The following is a 20,042-nucleotide window of genomic DNA, read 5'->3' on the forward strand; positions in this document are numbered from 1 at the left end:
TTGGTGAAAATATCTGCAAGTTGCATGTCTGTGCCAACATGAGCAATGTCAATATCACCCTTCTCCACATGATCTCTCAAGAAGTGGTACCTAATGTCAATGTGCTTGGTGCGGGTATGATCCTTGGGGTTCTCAGAAATATTGATGGCACTTTCATTATCACATAGAAGAGGCACTTCTCTATAGGTGATACCGTAATCCTTCAAAGTTTGCCTCATCCATAGTAATTGAGTTGCACAACTGGCGGTTGCAATATATTCAGCTTCGGCGGTGGAGAGGGCAACACAATTTTGCTTCTTTGAGGACCAACTTACCAAGGAGCGTCCAAGAAATTGACAGGCACCGGAGGTGGACTTACGATCCACTTTGTCTCCAGCCCAATCCGCATCCGTGTACCCAATGAGATCAAACTTAGCATCCTTGGGGTACCATAGACCCAACTTTGGGGTGTGAACAAGGTATCTAAGAATATGCTTAACCGCCTTATGATGACTTTCCCTAGGGGAAGCTTGAAATCTAGCACACATACATACACTAAACATGATGTCTGGTCTAGATGCACAAAGATAAAGCAATGAACCAATCATAGAGCGGTATTTGGATGGGTCGAAGGGGATACCGTTTGTGTCTTCAGTGAGTACAATTTTGGTTGGCATGGGTGTCTTACATGGGCTAGCATCAGTCATGCCAAATTTTGCTAGGATATCCTTGAGGTATTTTGCTTGAGACAAGAAAATTCCTTCTTGAAATTGTTGAATTTGAAATCCAAGGAAGAACTTCAAATCCGCATTGAGTGACATTTCAAAATTCTTGGTCATTGAAGCCGCAAACTTCTTGCACAAATGAATGTTAGGAGAACCAAAAATGATATCATCTTGTTTCGGATGATTACACCATTCTCATCTTGCTTGTTCTTGAAAATCCACTTTGTTCCAATGATGTTGTGTTCCGTAGTTGGCCTCTTGACTAATGACCACACTTGATTGCGCTCAAAACTATTCAACTCTTCTTGCATAGCAATGAGCCAGTCGTTGTCTATCAATGCTTCTTGTACCTTGAGAGGCTCAACAATAGACACAAAAGAGAAGTGAGCACAAAAGTTTGTCAATTGTTTACGAGTGACTCTACCTTCCGATATGCCGGTGAGGATTTTATCAACATCAACACGACCGGCCACTTGGGGCATGATGGAGGTTAAGGTTTCACGAGGTTCAACTTCATGTCCATCATCCACGTCCTCAACATATGGATCATTAATGTGTGGTGGAAAATCTTCTTCTTCAGCTTGCATTTGTTGAGGTTCATTGTCAATGATTGCACTTTCTTGTTCTTGCCCTTGAGGATGATCTTGTTCTTGATGATTATCATGAAGAGGAACTTGATCATCATTTTGTACTTGGACTACGGGCATTGGTTGAGTAATAGGAACTTGTGTTGGTGTAGATGTTGAAGTAGCTTGATGATGTGTGAAGCTTCCATCTTCTTCTTCATCATCATGAGGTTCTTGTTCCATTGGAAGAAGTGCACCGACACCCATGGCCAAGATATCTCGAGAGGAATCTTCTTCACCTACATCACTTAGATCAACTTGCACCCCACGGGAGCCATTAAATTCATCAAACACCACGTCACAAGTTTCTACAACACATCCATTGGATTTGTTGTAGACTCTATATGTGTGAGAGTTCGATCCATACCCAACAAATATGCCCTCATTTGTTTTGGATTGAAATTTCCCTAACCGTTCTCTTTTGTTGAGGATGAAGCATTACACCCAAATACGTGAAAGTACTTGACATTTGGCTTGTTCCCGGTTAGGAGTTCATATGGAGTCTTTTCCAATATTTTGCGGAGGAAGAGCCAGTTTGATGCATGGCATGCTGTGTTGACAGCCTAAGCCCAAAAACTATGTGGCGACTTGTATTCATCCAACATGGACCTTGCCATCTCCACAAGTGTTCGGTTCTTCCTTTCTGCTACACCATTTTGTTGGGGAGTGTATGGAGCTGAATATTGATGCTCAATCCCTTCATCACTAAGAAATTCTTCCAAGGTGTAGTTCTTGAACTCAGAGCCATTATCACTTCTTATTGCTAAGATTTCTTTGTCAAACATGCGTTGAGCTTGCTTGGCAAAATCAATGAAGGTGATCTTCGTCTCGTCCTTGGACTTGAGGAAGAAGACCCATGTATATCTTGAGTAATCATCATAAATGACAAGCCCATATTTTTTCCCACCAAGACTATCCCATGACGGAGGCCCAAAGAGATCCACATGAAGGAGCTCCAAGGGTCTTGAAGTAGACACAATATTCTTGGGTGGGTGCTTTGATTGATGTTGCTTCCCGGCTATGCATGCACAACACACACGATCTTTCTCAAAAGAGACATTTGTTAGTCCAAGGATGTGATTACCCTTTAAGAGATCTTGAAGATTGCTCATGCCGACATGGGCTAGCCGGCGATGCCATAGCCACCCCTTGTCGGCCTTGGCCATTAGACAAGTTGCATGGAATGTGCTCTCTTTCGAGAAATCAACCGTGTAAAGGTTGCCATCCAACTCTCCAACAAAGGCCACTTCGAGAGTATCTCTCTTAAAGACTTTCACATCCGTCAGTCCAAATAGTGTATCATAACCAACAGAAGCCAATTGGCGAACATAAAGCAAATGATATTTAAGGGATTGGACAAGCATGCCATTTGCAAGAGAGATGTCATTTGTGATAGCCACCTTACCCAACCCGAGTACCTGTCCTTTTGATCCTCCACCAAACATAATGCTCATAAATAGTTGAATAGCTTCCATGAAATGGTTGAGCAATTTGCTATCTCTGGTCATATGATTTGTACATCCACTATCAATCACCCATTTTACTCCACCGGAGAAGGCAACCTACACACAATTATTACTTGGTTAGAGGCACCCATTTTGCAATGGGACCTCTCAAGTTAGTCACAAGGGTCTTAGGGACCCAAATAGCATAAAACCGAAATGCATTTCGAGGACCAACAAACTTTGCATAAACTTCTCCATCCTTAGTCTTACGAAGTACATAGGATGGAGGCATTAACTCTTTTGGCTTGTTGAGAGTGGGCATGCCCCTTGTGGCCTTCCCACTAACAACCTTACCTTTCTCCTTGTGTCCTTCTCGTACAAAAGTTTCTTTTAGCGGGGTGGTGCACTTTTGAGAGGACACCTTCTTCTTGCTTGTGCTTGGGTCAAACCCGAGTCCCTCTTTGGCAAACACTTCATTGTGTTGGCTCAACACCTCATTAAGGTTCTTTCGCCCTTGGGCACATGTCATGAGCCCTTTTTTGATTTGAGCCTTGAGAAAACGATTCTCCTCGAGAATATATGCTAGATCACTACTAGAGTTAGTAGAACAAGCATCAACATTGATAATCGGAGAAGAGTAAGCCTTGGCTAGAGTTTCAATATAAGTAAGCTTGAGTGTCTCAAAACTCTTTGTAAGAAGGGTGAGCTCTTCTTCCTTAGTCTTGAGGGACACGGATAGGAGCTCACAATCCTTAGAGAGAGAAGCATTAGACTTCTCAAGCTTACTTTTATCATTCATCAACTCTTCGCAAGAGTCAATAGCCTTTTTCAAGGAGGCAAGATCTGTAGTATGAACATCAATGTTTGCACCAATTTTTAAGCATAGTTCATCATTTCGTGCTTCCTCATATTGGACTTTCCGCTCAAGGATTTCATATTTTTCATTTTCCTCAGTGACGAGAGTTTCGAGTTCCTTAATGGAAATGGTGTGCTTAATCACCATCTCCATAAGCATACGAAACATAGTGAGCTTCTTTCCTTTAAGGGAGCACATGAACTTATTTAGTTTAGCAAGCATAGGATCATTTATATCATCATCCTCATAACTATCCTCCGCATCAAGATACTCATCACTAGGAGTAGGAGGAGTGAAAAGAGGAAGGTTTGATCGTGGGGTTACCTTGACCTTGTCAGGAGAGTGTTGGTCCTCTCCATCTTCCACCACGGCCTTCGCCATGAGGCACTTGTGAGCGTTGCCCTTGTAGTCCTTCATGTAGTTGTAGGTGACAACATCACCACTCTTGTTGACTAGCCTCAATGTGTTTTGAGAATCTTGAGCAACTCCGGCAACACCACTAACATCATCCGGATCGGATTCTTCTTGAGCAACCATTGCTTTCCCATCTCTCTTCTTAAGCTTGGAGTTCAAAGGATTTGGCAACTTCGTCTTGGGAAAGGTCTTAGGAAATCTTGGTTTATCCTCTCTCTTCTCATAAGGGCACTCATTTGAGAAGTGGTTGGTTTCTTCATAGTTGTAGCATTTTCTTACTTTCTTCTTTTGAAATCTTCCCTTGAATTTTCCCGCGCTAAACTTCTTGACAAAGAGAGCCATGTCTTCATATGAAGGGCCCTCATCGGATTCAACCTCGTCACCATCTTCATCATCATCTTCTTCTTCTTCACTTTGCTCATCTTCACATACATGCTTGGCCTTCAATGCAAGATTGATCTTTGATGTTGGAGTACCATGCATGGCAAGATGTTTTGTAGCATTTGCCTTCGACTCTTCAAATAGTTGGAAAGTGGATATGATGTCATTTGTAGTCATTTCCTTGAAGGCATGGTGTTGTCTTATGTCCCACACCATTTGATGGTGATATGGGGCAAGAGCATGAAGCAACTTGTCCACAAGGAACCGCTTAGTCATGTTGAATCCATCTTGTGTCTTGTCACACTCACACGACTCAATGTTAGCGGTGAGAGTCATGAGACGCTCAAGGAGTTGATTGGGAGTTTCACCTTTCTCCATACAAAAGTTTTGCAATTGCCCCTTGGCAATTTCATATTCAGCACTCCGGAGGGTGGAGGTACCGGTCTTGGATCTTATAATACTTTCCCATAGTTCCTTGGCACTTGTGATGTGTATGAAAGGTCTCCTTTGCTTTTCAACCATACCTCTCCTTATACACATGGTTGCAGTGTCATTGAGATTCTTGTCATAAATTTCTCTTGGTGTAGGATTCTTTGGATCAACCACATGGTAACCATACTCCAAGATCTCCAGCATCTCATCATTTCCGTATCGAAGATGATCCTGCATAGCAACTCTCCACAAGGCAAAATCGGAAGTGGCATCAAGTAAAGGAGGTTTGCCTTGAGGGTTATATTTCGGTTTCTCAACTTGGGGTCTTGCATAAAGCCAAGGAACACTGGAGTGTTCATTGCTAGGAGGTTGTTGACCAAGCGACGGAGTAGGCACAGTTGGCCTCGAAGCTGCACCACCTGAAAGTGGTGCAAGCACCGTGGACAACGTGGCTATCCTCATTTGGACCAAGGCCTCAAGAGAAGCATCATGCTCCTCCTTTTGCTTAGCAAGGGCCCGTTCCAGATCCTCAGAAGTAAAGGTCTTGACTTCAGAAGAAGCCTCGCCTTTATCCTTCGGATCTACAACAAGGGGAGTCCCATCGGGGTTCATCTTGCTCTAGGGTGGTTAAGCCAGAAGAATAGAGCATGAGGCTCTGATACCAATTGAAAGGATCGAGATGGACCTAGAGGGGGGGGGGTGAATAGGTACAATTACAAATTTTAATTATGACTTAGCAATTTTTGGCAATAATGCGGAATGTGAAGGTGAGCCTAACAATTTCAAATGTAGTACTAAGTGCTAAGCAAGTAAAGCAAGTATGTAAGTAGGCAAGCACAATATGATAAAGGTAAGTGCTAAGAGACAAGTAACCACAAGTAGGGAGTTAGGGTTAGGAATAACCGCAACTCCGGGAGACGAGGATGTATGCCGATGTTCACTTCCTTGGAGGGAAGCTACGTCACCGTTAGAGAGGTGGATGTTACCATGAAGGCACACCAACGCCACGAAGGCTCACCCTATTCTCCCTTTCAGACAACACTACGGAGGCGTTTCTCAACCACTAGTGGTAGACCTTGGGGTGGTCTCCAAACCCTCACAAACTTTTCCGGGGGGTAATCACAAAGGTTGATTCCTCTCCGAAAGACTCCTACCGCATAGGAGTCTCCAACCTCCAAGAGTAACAAGAACGATGGGGAAAAGCTCAAGACTTGCTCAAATCACGAATTCCTTGGGTGCAAAGAAGGGGAAGGAGTGGATCTATCACTTGATTGGAGAACTTCTCTCAAATGTTCCCAAATCACTTGGGGATCTAGGATTTGGTGTAGAGGATTGAGAGAGAGAGAGTGAAAAGTGTTCTTGGCAAGCTCAAAGTGAATGGTCAGCCTTCTCCCGTGGGAAGGAGAAGGCTATATATAGTGGGTGTGGAAAAAGTAACCGTTTGAGCCACTTAAGTGCACTGAAGAGGTCGGACGTCCGGACTGGACCGGACGACCGGTGGCACAAATGAGTCCGGACGTCCGGCAGCCATCGGTCGTCCGGCCGCTGGGAATTCATAAGCCACGAACCAGCACACAGCAACCGGACGTCCAAGGCGTGCCGGTCGTCCGGAGACCGGACGTCCGGAGTGGCTCAGAAATCCATAAATATTGTTTTTTGGAAGAAATACCGGACGTCCGAGACGTGCCAGACGTCCGGTGACCGGACGTCCGGAGGGGCTCGGAAATCCGTAAATATTGTTCTGTAAGAGAATCACCGGACGACCGTAGAGAGCCAGACGTCCGGACAGCTGAGAGGGATCAGACGTCCGGAGAAAAGCTGGAGTTGGTGGGTTTGAGCAAATCTTTCACTAGATCCAATGATCCCCTCTTAATAGTGCGGGATCCCTATACTCAAGAACAAACGGTAAACAAAGCCAAGGCTAATGTCTTGTATCTCCGATCTTGAGCAATATGCATTTGTCCCTAGTCATGATCCACACGCGGCCTTTGAGACATAATCCAGAGATATACTTGAAAAACATGATTAGTCCCATATATGCATGTTGTCATCAACATCAAAATATGATTAAGGGCATGATTGCACTTTCACCTGCGTTACATCTTCGGCGAGGAGAACGAGCCGGAGCAGGTCGGGGAGCAAGAGCTTCATCGGCCGGTGCAGGCACCATGGCCCATCGGCAGCGATATCGGTGTGACAGTCCTTGGGAGCACAATCGACATATTGCAGAGGAGGTGTGACGAGCAGTTTGCCATCCACCGTGCAAAAGATCCAGAGCTGCTCGGCGGCATGGTCGACGACCAATCCGAAGAGCCGCCGTCACCAGTGCTCAACGAGAGCCTGATGCCCCGCAAGGAATGGGCAGAGGACCTCTGCGATTCAGTTAAGACACAGGCAGCCTGCGGCTTCATCGTTGCCCGCGGCGGCCGTGTCAATCTCGATCCCGATGATGTGGTGGCTAGGCTCGAGCACATCCTTGGCGGAGTTGACGTCCCAGACGAAGTAGAACATCGCCAACGCGATATCTTGAGGATGCAGGTGATGGACGGAATTTGCTACCAGACCAGAGACATGGAAATGGAGCGGTTCCGCGGAGTTGTCATGAGTGCAATTGCACGCTGTCAAGCTCTTCTAGAAGAGGCCCAGCAGCCCCAAGAGCCTGCCAGCGCCAGCAGCTCCGTAGGCGGAGGCGGGTCGGGGCACTTGGAGTGAACGGCCGCAAGGGTGCTATGCTGATCATGGAGTCCGAGAAGACCATCGTCGGAAGGCCGCCAACTCAGCCTTTTAGCTTATATTTTATTATAATTGTATGCATATGTAGGTCGTGAGTGTTCTGGGCCTTGCCGCATGTGGCATTTTAAATTATCCTGAATATGTAAGACAATTATTAAGAATTATTAACCATTTCCATTGTAAATTTGCCTCAACGACGAGCAGAGCGCGCGCAGGGACGCTGGAGCGGAGCGCGCCGTGGCCGCCTCAATGGTGAGCAAAACGCGCGGATGGACGATGAGCAGAGCGCGCCACGGCCACGTCAACGGCGAGCAACCATGTGGTCAACCTTGTGCCATCAATAAATTTTGACCTTGTTTCTCGTCAGATTGGAGATTACAACGCAATAAGTAATTGCAAATCTGTTCACACCTATCAAACTAATATATGTTCACACTTAGCACCGGGCTATAAAAAGTATATAACCACTCGAAAATTACTTCACAGTTCCTCTCCTCATCACCCACAAAACTGGTCTTTCCTGTCAAGTAGTTCCGCCATGACCGGTAGGTGGAGTTTAGGGTGGACATATAACCAGGCAGCAAAGACCAAGGCCGCGGGAGCACTAGAGAGGTCCCGCCGCGAAGCCGTAGCCGCAGCAGAGATGTCCCGATGCACCGCGGAGCCCTCGAACGAGCTCTCACGGGCACACTAGGGCTCTCACAAGCGCATTCGCGATGTCGGCCATCGCGACGAGCCAGCGTTCCTGAAGTCCTTCGCCGGCGACGACGACCTTCTCGCTGGCGTCACTACGCAGCAGGAGCTGGTCGACGGCTTGATGAAGCTGCTCAAGATCAGCGATGCCTCGGTTGACAAGGCGACCGGCCTCATCGAGCAACTCATGGGTGACAATGCGAAGCTCCTCAAGTTGGTCACGGAGAAGGAGGTGGAGGCCGCCGGCTGGAAGATGCTGCATGAGCAAAGCAGTGCCTCGGAGATGACGCTGAAAGCGGTCGTCGAGGAACTTATGGGTGGCTTGAGGAAGCTTCGGATCAAGCGCGAACAGGAGGTGGAGGAATCCGTGGCTACTTTCAAGCAAAGTCGTGAGAAATTGAAGAAGGAGCTGAAGGATTTCGTCGCCCGGTGATCCATCGACGAGTAGAGACAGTAGCAACCCAGATCGTTGTCTGCAATTTCCTTCTTCTCTTGCCCCCATGTCTTCCAGGCTTTGCCGCATGTGGCATTTTAAATTATCCGGAATATATAAGACAATTATTATCTGCACCATTGTAAATTTGTCGTCGTATTATCCGTTGCCATTTTATTTATGGTCGTATTATCCGTTGCCCTATGTGGCAATTTAAATTAGGGCGGAATACCAGTTGAAAACACAAACAAAGCAAATGCTGCCATGGGTTCACAAGCAAACACCCTCCGTCCAGGTGTTTTAATTAACCCATTAATGGAGAAGTTGTGAGTGAGGTGGGCGGCGGCTGGTGCATGGAGGTCAAAGAGCTCGCTTCCCGGTGAGCATGGGCGGCCTTGCTGCTCGCCCGTGTCCCGTCGAGCTTGCGAGGTGGACAGGATGCACGCGTCCCGTCGAGCCTGCGCGGCGGACTGCTCACACGCGTCCTGTCGAGCCTGCACGGCGGACTTCTCGCGCTCATCCCGTCTAATCAAACAGCTACACGCACGCCACCGAGTATGGTTAAATTTTGACACGGTTAATATAATACAACCGTTTGCGATATTAACGTGTCAGCTTTTTGTTTCGAAAAGGACTTCGTTGGCTACTAATGTGTGCGCTTCTTCTCAAACTGGATGATTTTTTTACCACGACATATATGTGCCATGTCATGAAACCATGCCAAGTTTCATGTTTTTTAGGTGAGTTTTTGATTTACTGGGATTTAAAAACCGAGATTCTCAATGTTTCACAACGACGACAAGTTTGTAATTCATTCCCATTCCTTAAATGAGACCTAAACATGCACCCAATGACATACGATTTCCCACCCATTTTGCTTCACTCGAGCATGTGCTTGTAGTTCAAATTTGAATTATGGACTACATTAAATGCGTAGAAAACTTAGTAATTAGTAATATATATATACAATGGCCAAACGAACCCTGAACAATTTCAAATTTCAGCCAGACACTCCTGTTATTCTATGTTGCCTGTAGAAAACAAATTTCAAGGCGAGAAGAGGCAGCAATTATTGTTTCGCCCACAAGAGGGGCATGTTTCCCTACCGGAACCACGAGGGTTGCGATAGGCTCCGGTTTGTAAGAGGCTTGTAATATAGCTTCGCCCAAATTGGACAATTATATGTACAATGTAGTGACACTATGCCAAGTTTCATGATTTCCTGGTGAGTTTTGGATTTACAGAGATTTAAAAACCGAGATTCGCAATGTTTGTGGCCAAGCCAGGACGGCGAGACGGTTGAATTTGTTCCCATTCGTTCCATGGGACCTAAACATGCACCCCAAGGAAGCATGTACATTTTTTTAGCCATTTTGGTGCACTTGAGCATGTATTTGTAGTTCGGATTTGAATTATGGACACTAAATGCCTAGAAAACTCAATTAATGAATAAAAAGGGTCAAACGAACCCTGAATAATTTCAAAGTTCAGCGCGAATCTCCCGTTGTTCCGTGTCGCATGTAGAAGAAAATACGAGGCTAGAAGAGGGAGTGATTATTGTTTGTCCCACAAGGGGACACGTTTCCCTATCGAAACCACGAGGGTTCTTGCAACAGGCTCCGGTTTGTAAGAGGTTTGTAATAAAGCTTGGCCCAAATTGGCAATGTTTTTACCACGACATATATGTGCCATGACGTGATACCATGCCACCTTTGATGACTTTCTGGTGAGTTTTGGATTTATGGAGACTTAAAAACCGAGATTCGATTTTTTTGGACGAGCCAGGACACTGGTACGGTTGTAATTCGTTCCCATTCCTGACATGGGACCTAAACATGCACCCAAGGACACAAGTATAATTTTTCTAGCCATTTTGGTGAACTGGAGCATGTATTTGTGCATTATGCTTAAGTTCAACCATGGAGTCTCTAGATTGTACATGTGGCAGAATCTGGTGGAATTAGATGATATCCAACGGCCAGTAGTGCTCGGATTTGCCATCTCTATACCGTGGGATTGGCTTCATCCAACGACCAACTTTCAAAGTTATTCGCACTATATATATATATATAGATGTGTCCCATGCTAGACCAAATAAAGTTTGAGCGCATGCGTTGGACGACCCCCCCCCCCCGCCGCCGCCTCGAAGTTGGGAAACTGACATCGTACGTATTGAACCAGGCTTGGAGTCGGGTATGGTGTTCGGTTTGTAATGTAGTTGGTGGCCCATCGAAGTTGTGCATTTGGGATTTAAACACATCACACACCATCGTACTCATACATATTTTCGGGCCGCATGCAGTGTATACGAGGTCTTCTGATTGACCACGTCTCCCTTGTGTGGTTTTTTGTGACGACACGCATATCTGTGGGCTCCCTGAGTGTATATATATATCATCCCTTTGACCGATAATGAGGGGTATTATGTGTTGGCCATGAATGGATTCCTCCTAGTTCGTGTTAGGGCCGGTCACCGTCACATGTCACTCAACCAAAGCTCGAGCTCATGCGTTGTCAGGATTCCCTCCCACATACTCGGATTGCTGGGTTCGACCTACATCAAACCCTGCGTATCTCGTCCTTAACTACCTTGCCTTCATGGTTGTTGTCTGTATCGAGAGGTAGGCACCACATCTAAATTGTACATTATTCTATATTGAAAAGACACATCACCCCTTCCCAACGTACATCATTTTGGGCCGCATGCAAGAGGTGCTGATTTTGTGGTCCCTCTCGTGCAATTTTTATGATGGTTCAATCTATTGGCCCAAGCGGTTTATCGACAACATCTGTATTTAAAGTTTTAAACATCCCCAATATCCGTACATATATTTGGCCACTTCCAGGTGGTTCTTGACTTCTGGCCCCTCTCATCGATCTTCGACGACGCGCCCAACCATGGGCCCGCGCGGTCAAAGTTGTGCATTAGAATTTTGAACATCACAAACCACCCTTTTCACTCATATATATTTGGGCCACATGCTGGTGTGGCTGTCTTCTGACCCTCTCTAACGTTATTTTTTGCTGCAAAGACTCTGATGACGCTCAATAGACACGGGTATACTATCTTAACCGTGTGCGATGCAAGTGCGCTGTGAATCACCATGACCGCGCAAGCGCGAGCAAAGGGGTGGAGGTATTGGCTCAACCGTGTGCGATGCAAGTGCGCTGAAATCACCACGACCGCGCAAGCGTGAGCAAAGGGGTGGAGGTACTGGCTCAACCGTGTGCGATGCAAGTGCGCTAAAATCACCACGACCGCGCAAGCACGAGCAAAGGGTGGAGGTACTGACTCAACCGTGTGCGATGCAAGTGCGCTGAAATCACCACGACCGCGCAAGCGCGAGCAAAGGGTGGAGGTACTGGCTTACCCGCGTGTGATGCAAGTGCGCTGTAAAACCACCACCTGTGCAAGCTAAAGGCGGGTAAGTTTATTTGGAAATTAGGACGAACCGTGTGCGATAGACCAGCTAGCTAGAAATATAAAAACAAACTACCCGAGTGTTGCAAAAATCGGTGGTTCCGCGCCACTATTCCTTATTATCATACACACATATTGTTATTGGACCATGCGCGATCTTGGGCACTCCCGCCCCGCATCAATTCCTTTACCCAAATTTTAGTAGCCGCCGTACTTCAACCATCGCCCACACTTCTCCAACACCGACCTTCTAGTAAAATTGCAGTAGCCGAGGCATTTGAACCGTCGCCCTCCCTCGTCCACCACCATCTCCACCCACCATTACTAAAATTTTCAGTAGCCGCGGTGTATCCTCAAACACCACCCCCTGAAGGAAATATGCCCTAGAGGCAATAATAAAGTTGTTATTTATATTTCCTTATATCATGATAAATGTTTATTATTCATGCTAGAACTGTATTAACCAGAAACTTAGTACATGTGTGAATACATAGACAAAAAGAGTGTCCCTAGTATGCCTCTACTTGACTAGCTCGTTAATCAAAGATGGTTAAGTTTCCTAGCCATAGACATGTGTTGTCATTTGATGAATGGGATCACATCATTAGAGAATGATGTGATGGACAAGACCCATCCGTTAGCTTAGCATAATGATCGTTTAGTTTTATTGCTATTGCTTTCTTCATGACTTATACATGTTCCTCTGACTATGAGATTATGCAACTCTCGAATACCGGAGGAACACGTAGTGTGCTATCAAACGTCACAACGTAGCTGGGTGATTATAAAGATGCTCTAAAGGTGTCTCCGATGGTATTTGTTGAGTTGGCATAGATCGAGATTAGGATTTGTCACTCGGTGTATCGGAGAGGTATCTCTGGGCCATCTCGGTAATGATCATCACTATAAGCCTTGCAAGCAATGTGACTAATGAGTTAGTTGCGGGATGATGCATTACGGAACGAGTAAAGAGACTTGCCGGTAACAAGATTGAACTAGGTATGATGATACCGATGATCTAATCTCGGGCAAGTAACATACCGATGACAAAGGGAACAACGTATGTTGTTATGCGGTTTGACCGATAAAGATCTTCGTAGAATATGTAGGAGTCAATATGAGCATCCAGGTTCCGCTATTGGTTATTGATCGGAGATGTGTCTCGGTCATGTCTACATAGTTCTCGAACCCGTAGGGTCCGCACGCTTAACGTTCAATGACAATTTGTATTATGAGTTATGCGATTTGATGACTGAATTTTGTTTGGAGTCCCCGATGAGATCACGGACATTATGAGGAGTCTCGAAATGGTCGAGTGGTAAAGATCAATATATTGGAAGGCTATATTCGAACATCGGAAAGGTTCCGAGTGATTCGGGTATTTTTCGGAGTACCGGAGAGTTACGGGAATTCGCCGGGGGAAGTAGTGGGCCTTAATGGGCCATACGGGAAAGGAGAGAAGGGCCTCAAGGGGTGGCTACGCGCCCCCATGGCAAGTCCGAATTGGACTAGGGAAGGGGCGGCGCCCCCCCTCTCTTTCCTTCTCCCTCTCCTACTCCTTCCCTCTCTCCTCTCTTGGAAAAGGAAGGGGACTCCAACTAGGATTGGGAATCCTAGTTGGACTCCCCCTATAGGCGCGCCCCTCCTAGGCCGACCTCCTCCTCCTCCCTCCTTTATATACGTGGCCAAGGGGGCACCCCAAAGCACAACCGACAATCTCTTAGCGATGTGCGGTGCCCCCCTCCACAGTTACAAACCTCGGTCGTATCGTCGTACTGCTTAGGTGAAGCCCTGCGCCGGTAGCTTCATCATCACCGTCACAACGCTGTCGTGCTGACGGAACTCTCCCTCGGCCTCAACTGGATCAAGAGTACGAGGGACGTCATCGAGCTGAACGTGTGCTGAACACGGAGGTGCCGTACGTTCGGTGCTAGGATCGGTTGGATCGTGAAGACGTACGACTACATCAACCACGTTGATATAACGCTTCCGCTTTCGGTCTACGAGGGTACATGGACACACTCTTCCCGCTCGTTGCTATGCATCACCTAGATAGATCTTGCGTGATTGTAGGAAATTTTTGAAATTACTGCGTTCCCCAACAGTGGCATCCGAGCCAGGTCTATGCATAGATGTTATATGCACGAGTAGAACACAAAGAGTTGTGGGCGATAATAGTCATACTGCTTACCAGCAACGTCTTACTTTGTTTCGGCAGTATTGTTGGATGAAGCGGCCCGGACCGACATTACATGACCGCGTTCATGAGACTGGTTCTACCGACGTGATTCACACACAGGTGGCTAGCGGGTGTCAGTTTCTCCAACTTTAGTTGAATCGAGTTTGACTACGCCCGGTCCTTGTTGAAGGTTAAAACAACAAACTTGACGAAAAATCGTTGTGGTTTTGATGCGTAGGTAAGAACGGTTCTTGCTAAGCCCGTAGCAGCCACGTAAAACTTGCAACAACAAAGTAGAGGACATCTAACTTGTTTTTGCAGGGCATGTTGTGATGTGATATGGTCAAGACGTGATGAGATATAAATTGTTGTATGAGATGATCATGTTTTGTTAAAGTTATCGACAACTGGCAGGAGCCTTATGGTTTTTTCTTTATTGCATAAGATGCAAGTGCCATACAATTGCTTTACTTTATCGCTATACGACAGCAATAGTTGCAAAAGCTATAGTTGGCGAGACGACCATGTGACGACACGTTGATAAAGATCAAGATGATTGAGATCATGGTGTCATTCCGGTGACGATGGAGATCATAATGGTACTTTGGAGATGGAGATCAAAGGCACAAGATGATGATGGCCATATCATTTCACATATTTTGATTGCATGTGATGTTTATTTTTTATGCATCTTATTTTGCTCAGTACGACGATAGCTTTATAAGATGATCTCTTACTAAAATTTCAAGGTATAAGTGTTCTCCCTGAGTATGCACCGTTGCGACAGTTCTTCGTGCTAAGACACCACGTGATGATCGGGTGTGATAAGCTCTACGTTCACATACAACGGGAGCAAGCCAGTTTTGCACACGCAAAATACTTGGGTTAAACTTGACGAGCCTAGCATATGCAGACATGGCCTCGGAACACTGAGACCGAAAGGTCGAGCGTGAATCATATAGTAGATATGATCAACATAGAGATGTTCACCATTGAAAACTACTCCATCTCACATGATGATCGGACATGGTTTAGTTGATATGGATCACGTGATCATTTAGTGACTAGAGGGATGTCTATCTAAGTGGGAGTTCTTAAGTAATATGATTAATTGAACTTAATTTATCATGATCTTAGTATAACTATGTTGTAGATCAATAGCTCGCGATGTAGCTCCCCGTTTATTTTTTATGTTCCTAGAGAAAAATAAGTTGAAAGATGATAGTAGCAATGATACGGACTTGATCCGTGATCTGAGGATTATCCTCATTGCTGCACAGAAGAATTATGTCCTTGATGCACCGCTAGGTGATAGACCTATTGCAGGAGCTGATGCAGACGTTATGAACGTTTGACAAAGCTCGGTATGATGACTACTTGATAGTTTAGTGCACCATGCTTTACGGCTTAGAACCGGGACTTCAAAAACGTTTTGAACACCACGGAGCATATGAGATGTTCCAAAAGATGAAAGTTATATTTCAGTCTCATGCCCATGTCGAGAGATATGAGACCTCTGACAAGTACTTTGCCTACAAGATGGAGGAGAATAGCTCAACGAGTGAGCATGTGCTCAGAATGTGTGAGTACTATAATCACTTGAATCAAGTGGGAGTTAATCTTCCCAATAAGATAGTGATTGACAGAGTTCTCTAGTCACTATCACCAAGTTACTAGAACTTCGTGATGACTATAATATGCAAGGGATAACGGAAACGATTCCCAAGCTCTTTGCGATGCTGAAATCGGCGAAGGTAGAAATCAAGAAAAAGAATCAAGTGTTGATGGTTAACAAGACCACTAGTTTCAAGATAAAGGGCAAAGGGAAAGAAAGGGAAACTTCAAAAGGAATGACAAGACAGTTGCCACTCCCATGAAGAAGCCCAAAGCTAGACCCAAGCCTGAAACTGGGTGCTTCTACTGCAAAGGAAATCGTCACTAGAAGGGGAACAGCCCTAGATACTTGGTGATACGTCTCCGTCGTATCTATAATTTTTGATTGTTCCATGCCAATATTCTACAACTTTCATATACTTTTGGCAACTTTTTTTATACTATTTTTGGGACTAACATATTGATCCAGTGCCCAGTGCCAGTTCCTGTTTGTTGCATGTTTATGTTTCGCAGAAACCCAATATCAAACGGAGTCCAAACGGGATAAAAACGGACAGACAATTATTTTGGAATATTTATGATTTTTGGGAAGTAAAATCAACGCGAGACGGTGCCCGAGGGGGCCACGAGGCAGGGGGGCGCGCCCTGGACCCTCGTGGGCACCCCGTAAGGCGGTTGACGCTCTTCTTTTGCCGCAAGAAAGCTAATTTTATGAGAAAAATCTGGGCGAAAGATTCAACCCAATCGGAGTTACGGATCTCCGGATATAAAAGAAACGGTGAAAGGGCAGCAGAACAGAACGCAGAAACAGAGAGAGGCAGAGAGACAGATCCAATCTCGGAGGGGCTCTCGCCCCTCCCACGCCATGGAGGCCAAGGACCAGAGGGGAAACCCTTCTTCCATCTAGGGAGGAGGTCAAGGAAGAAGAAGACGAAGGCCCCCCCTCTCCCCTTCTCTTCCGGTGGCGCCGGAACGCTGCCGTGGCCATCATCATCACCGCAATCTTCACCAAAAACTTCACCGCCATCATCACCAACTCTTCCCCCCTCTATGAAGCGGTGTAACCTCTCTCTTACCCGCTGTAATCTCTACTTAAACATGGTGCTCAACGCTATATATTATTTCCCAATGATGTATGGCTATCCTATGATGTTTGAGTAGATCCGTTTTGTCCTATGGGTTATTTGATGATCAAGATGGTTTGAGTTGCATGTTTTATTATTGGTGCTGTCCTATGGTGCTCTCCGTGTCGCGCAAGTGTGAGGGATCCCCGCTGTAGGGTGTTGCAATACGTTCATGATTCGCTTATAGTGGGTTGCGTGAGTGACTGAAACACAAACCTGAGTAAGGGGGTTGTTGCGTATGGGATAAAGAGGACTTGATGCTTTAATGCTATGGTTGGGTTTTACCTTAATGATCTTTAGTAGTTGCGGATGCTTGCTAGAGTTCCAATCATAAGTGCATATGATCCAAGTAGAGAAAGTATGTTAGCTTATGCCTCCCCCTCAAATAAAATTGCAATAATGATTACCGGTCTAGTTATCGATTGCCTAGGGACAAATAACTTTCTCGTAACAAAAAGCTCTCTACTAAAACTAACTTAGTTGTGCCTTCATCTAAACAGCCCCTAGATTTTATTTACGTGCTCTTTATTTTCTTGCAAACCTATCCAAAAACACCTAAAAAGTACTTCTAGTTTCATACTTGTTCTAGGTAAAGCGAATGTTAAGCGTGCGTAGAGTTGTATCGGTGGTCGATAGAACTTGAGGGAATATTTGTTCTACCTTTAGCTCCTCGTTAGGTTCGACACTCTTATCGAAAGAGGCTACAATTGACCCCTATACTTGTGGGTTATCAAGACCTTTTTCTGGCGCCGTTGCCGGGGAGCAATTGCATGGGGTGAATATTCTCATGTGTGCTTGTTTGCTTTATCACTAAGTAATTTTTATTTGCTGTTCTTAGTTGTTCTCTATCTTTAGTTATGGATATGGAACACGAAATACCAAAAAAATTAGGTGTACTTGCTACTCATGGAGATGGGGAACCTCCTAAAACCCTCGATGCTCGTTATGTGATAGATATTATGTACTACTTTGATAATCCTGAGAAAACCCCATTCAATCTGGTAATGGGAGACACTTTGGACCAACGTGAATACTTTAGGGATTATCGCTTGACTCAAAAAGGGAAACTATGATGGGATCAAATTTATATGTTGAAGTGGTATGCTAGGCAACTATGCTTGAGATATGATTATACTTGTTGCTCTAGGATGAAAGCTCCACACCTTCCCTTTTTATGCAAATTTAATGATAATAAAACCTTGGCTTCTTATGCTAATGGTATATATGGTTACTATGATGTGGAACAAATAGAAGAATTTGTTGCTTTTATGGGTGCTTATGAAATTGAATCTATGTTCAAAGAATATGAAAATCTTTATGATGCTGTCTATAGACCTGAAAATTTAGCTATCCTTAAATATTGCTATGCCAATTATGAATTCAATTCCGATATTGATGCATTTATTGAGAAAAGTCTCCGCTGTCCAAGAAAAGACTACTATTTTGCAGGAGTCTATGGAAGAAGAAATTGATGAAACTGTGAGCTCATTGGATGAAAAAGATGATGAGGAGAGCGAAGAACAAAAGGAGGAAGAGCGGATTAGCTACCCATGCCCACCTTCTAATGAGAGTAACTCTTCAACTCATACATTTTTAATTTCCCTTCTTGTTTACCGAAGGATGATTGCTATGATCCCTTGAATTCATTTGAAATATCCCTTTTTGATGAACTTGATGCTTGCTATGCTTGTGGCCAAGATGTCAATATGAATGATGCTTATGGAGATGAACTTGCTATAGTTCCTTATGTTAAACATGAAATTGTTGCTATTGCACCCACGCATGATAGTCCTATTATCTTTTTGAATTCTCCCAACTACACTATATCGGAGAAGTTTACCCTTATTAATGATTATATTGATGGGTTGCCTTATACCGTTGCACATGATGATTTTGATGAATATAATATGCATGTGCTTGCTGCTCCTACTTGCAATTATTATGAGAGAGTAACTACATCTCCGCTTCTTTATGTTTCCAATATGATAAAATTGCAAGAAACTGTTTATACTATGCATTGGCCTTTACTATGTGTTCATGAATTGTTCTTTTATGACATGCCGATGCATAGGAAGAGAGTTAGACTTCGTTGTTGCATGATATATGTTACTTTGTGCTCACTACTAAATTACAAATCATTGTTAATTAAAATTGGCTTTGATATACCTTGGGATCCGGGTGGATTCACTACTTGAGCACTATATGCCTAGCTTAATGGCTTTAAAGAAAGCGCTGCCAGGGAGACAACCCGGAAGTTTTAGAGAGTCATTTCTTTCTGTTGAGTGCTTTCATATAGTTTAAAAACAAAAAAAATAAAGAGGGGAACCTAAAACTTTTTCAAAAAGAAAAGCGAAAGTGAAAAAGACGAGCATTGTTGAAGTGGGAGCTAGCCTTGAACTTTGTTCATGCTCACAGAAACTTTGTGAATCTTGATTACAGAAACTTTTCAACAAAAATAATTATCCCCTTGTACAATTCCATTGTATTATAAAAATAATGTGCCAAGGTTTGCCTTTAGGATGTTTACAATGCTTGTTGGTTTGTACAGTGCATGACAGAAACTTTGGCTGTAGTGAGCGATTTTACATTTTTTACTGGAACGTCAAATGGTTCTGATTCTTTTTGCACTGTCTTTCTATACAAATTTTTTATTTTTCCTATTTTTTCAGAATTTTTCAAGTATCAGAAGTATGGTGAATGTTCAGATTATTACAGACTGTTCTGTTTTAGACAGATTCTGTTTTTGATGCATAGTTTGCTTGTTTTGATGAAACTATTGATTTATATCAGTGGATTAAGCCATGAAAAAGTTATACTACAGTAGACACAATGCAAAAACAAAATATGAATTGGTTTGCAACAGTACTTAGAGTAGTGATTTGCTTTATTATACTAACGGATCTTACCGAGTTTTCTGTTGAAGTTTTGTGTGGATGAAGTATTCGATGATCGAGAAGGTCTCGATGTGAGAAGAAGGAAGAGAGGCA

Source organism: Triticum aestivum, chromosome 7D (assembly GCF_018294505.1).
Source record: "Triticum aestivum cultivar Chinese Spring chromosome 7D, IWGSC CS RefSeq v2.1, whole genome shotgun sequence".
NCBI classification, from domain to species: domain Eukaryota; kingdom Viridiplantae; phylum Streptophyta; class Magnoliopsida; order Poales; family Poaceae; genus Triticum; species Triticum aestivum.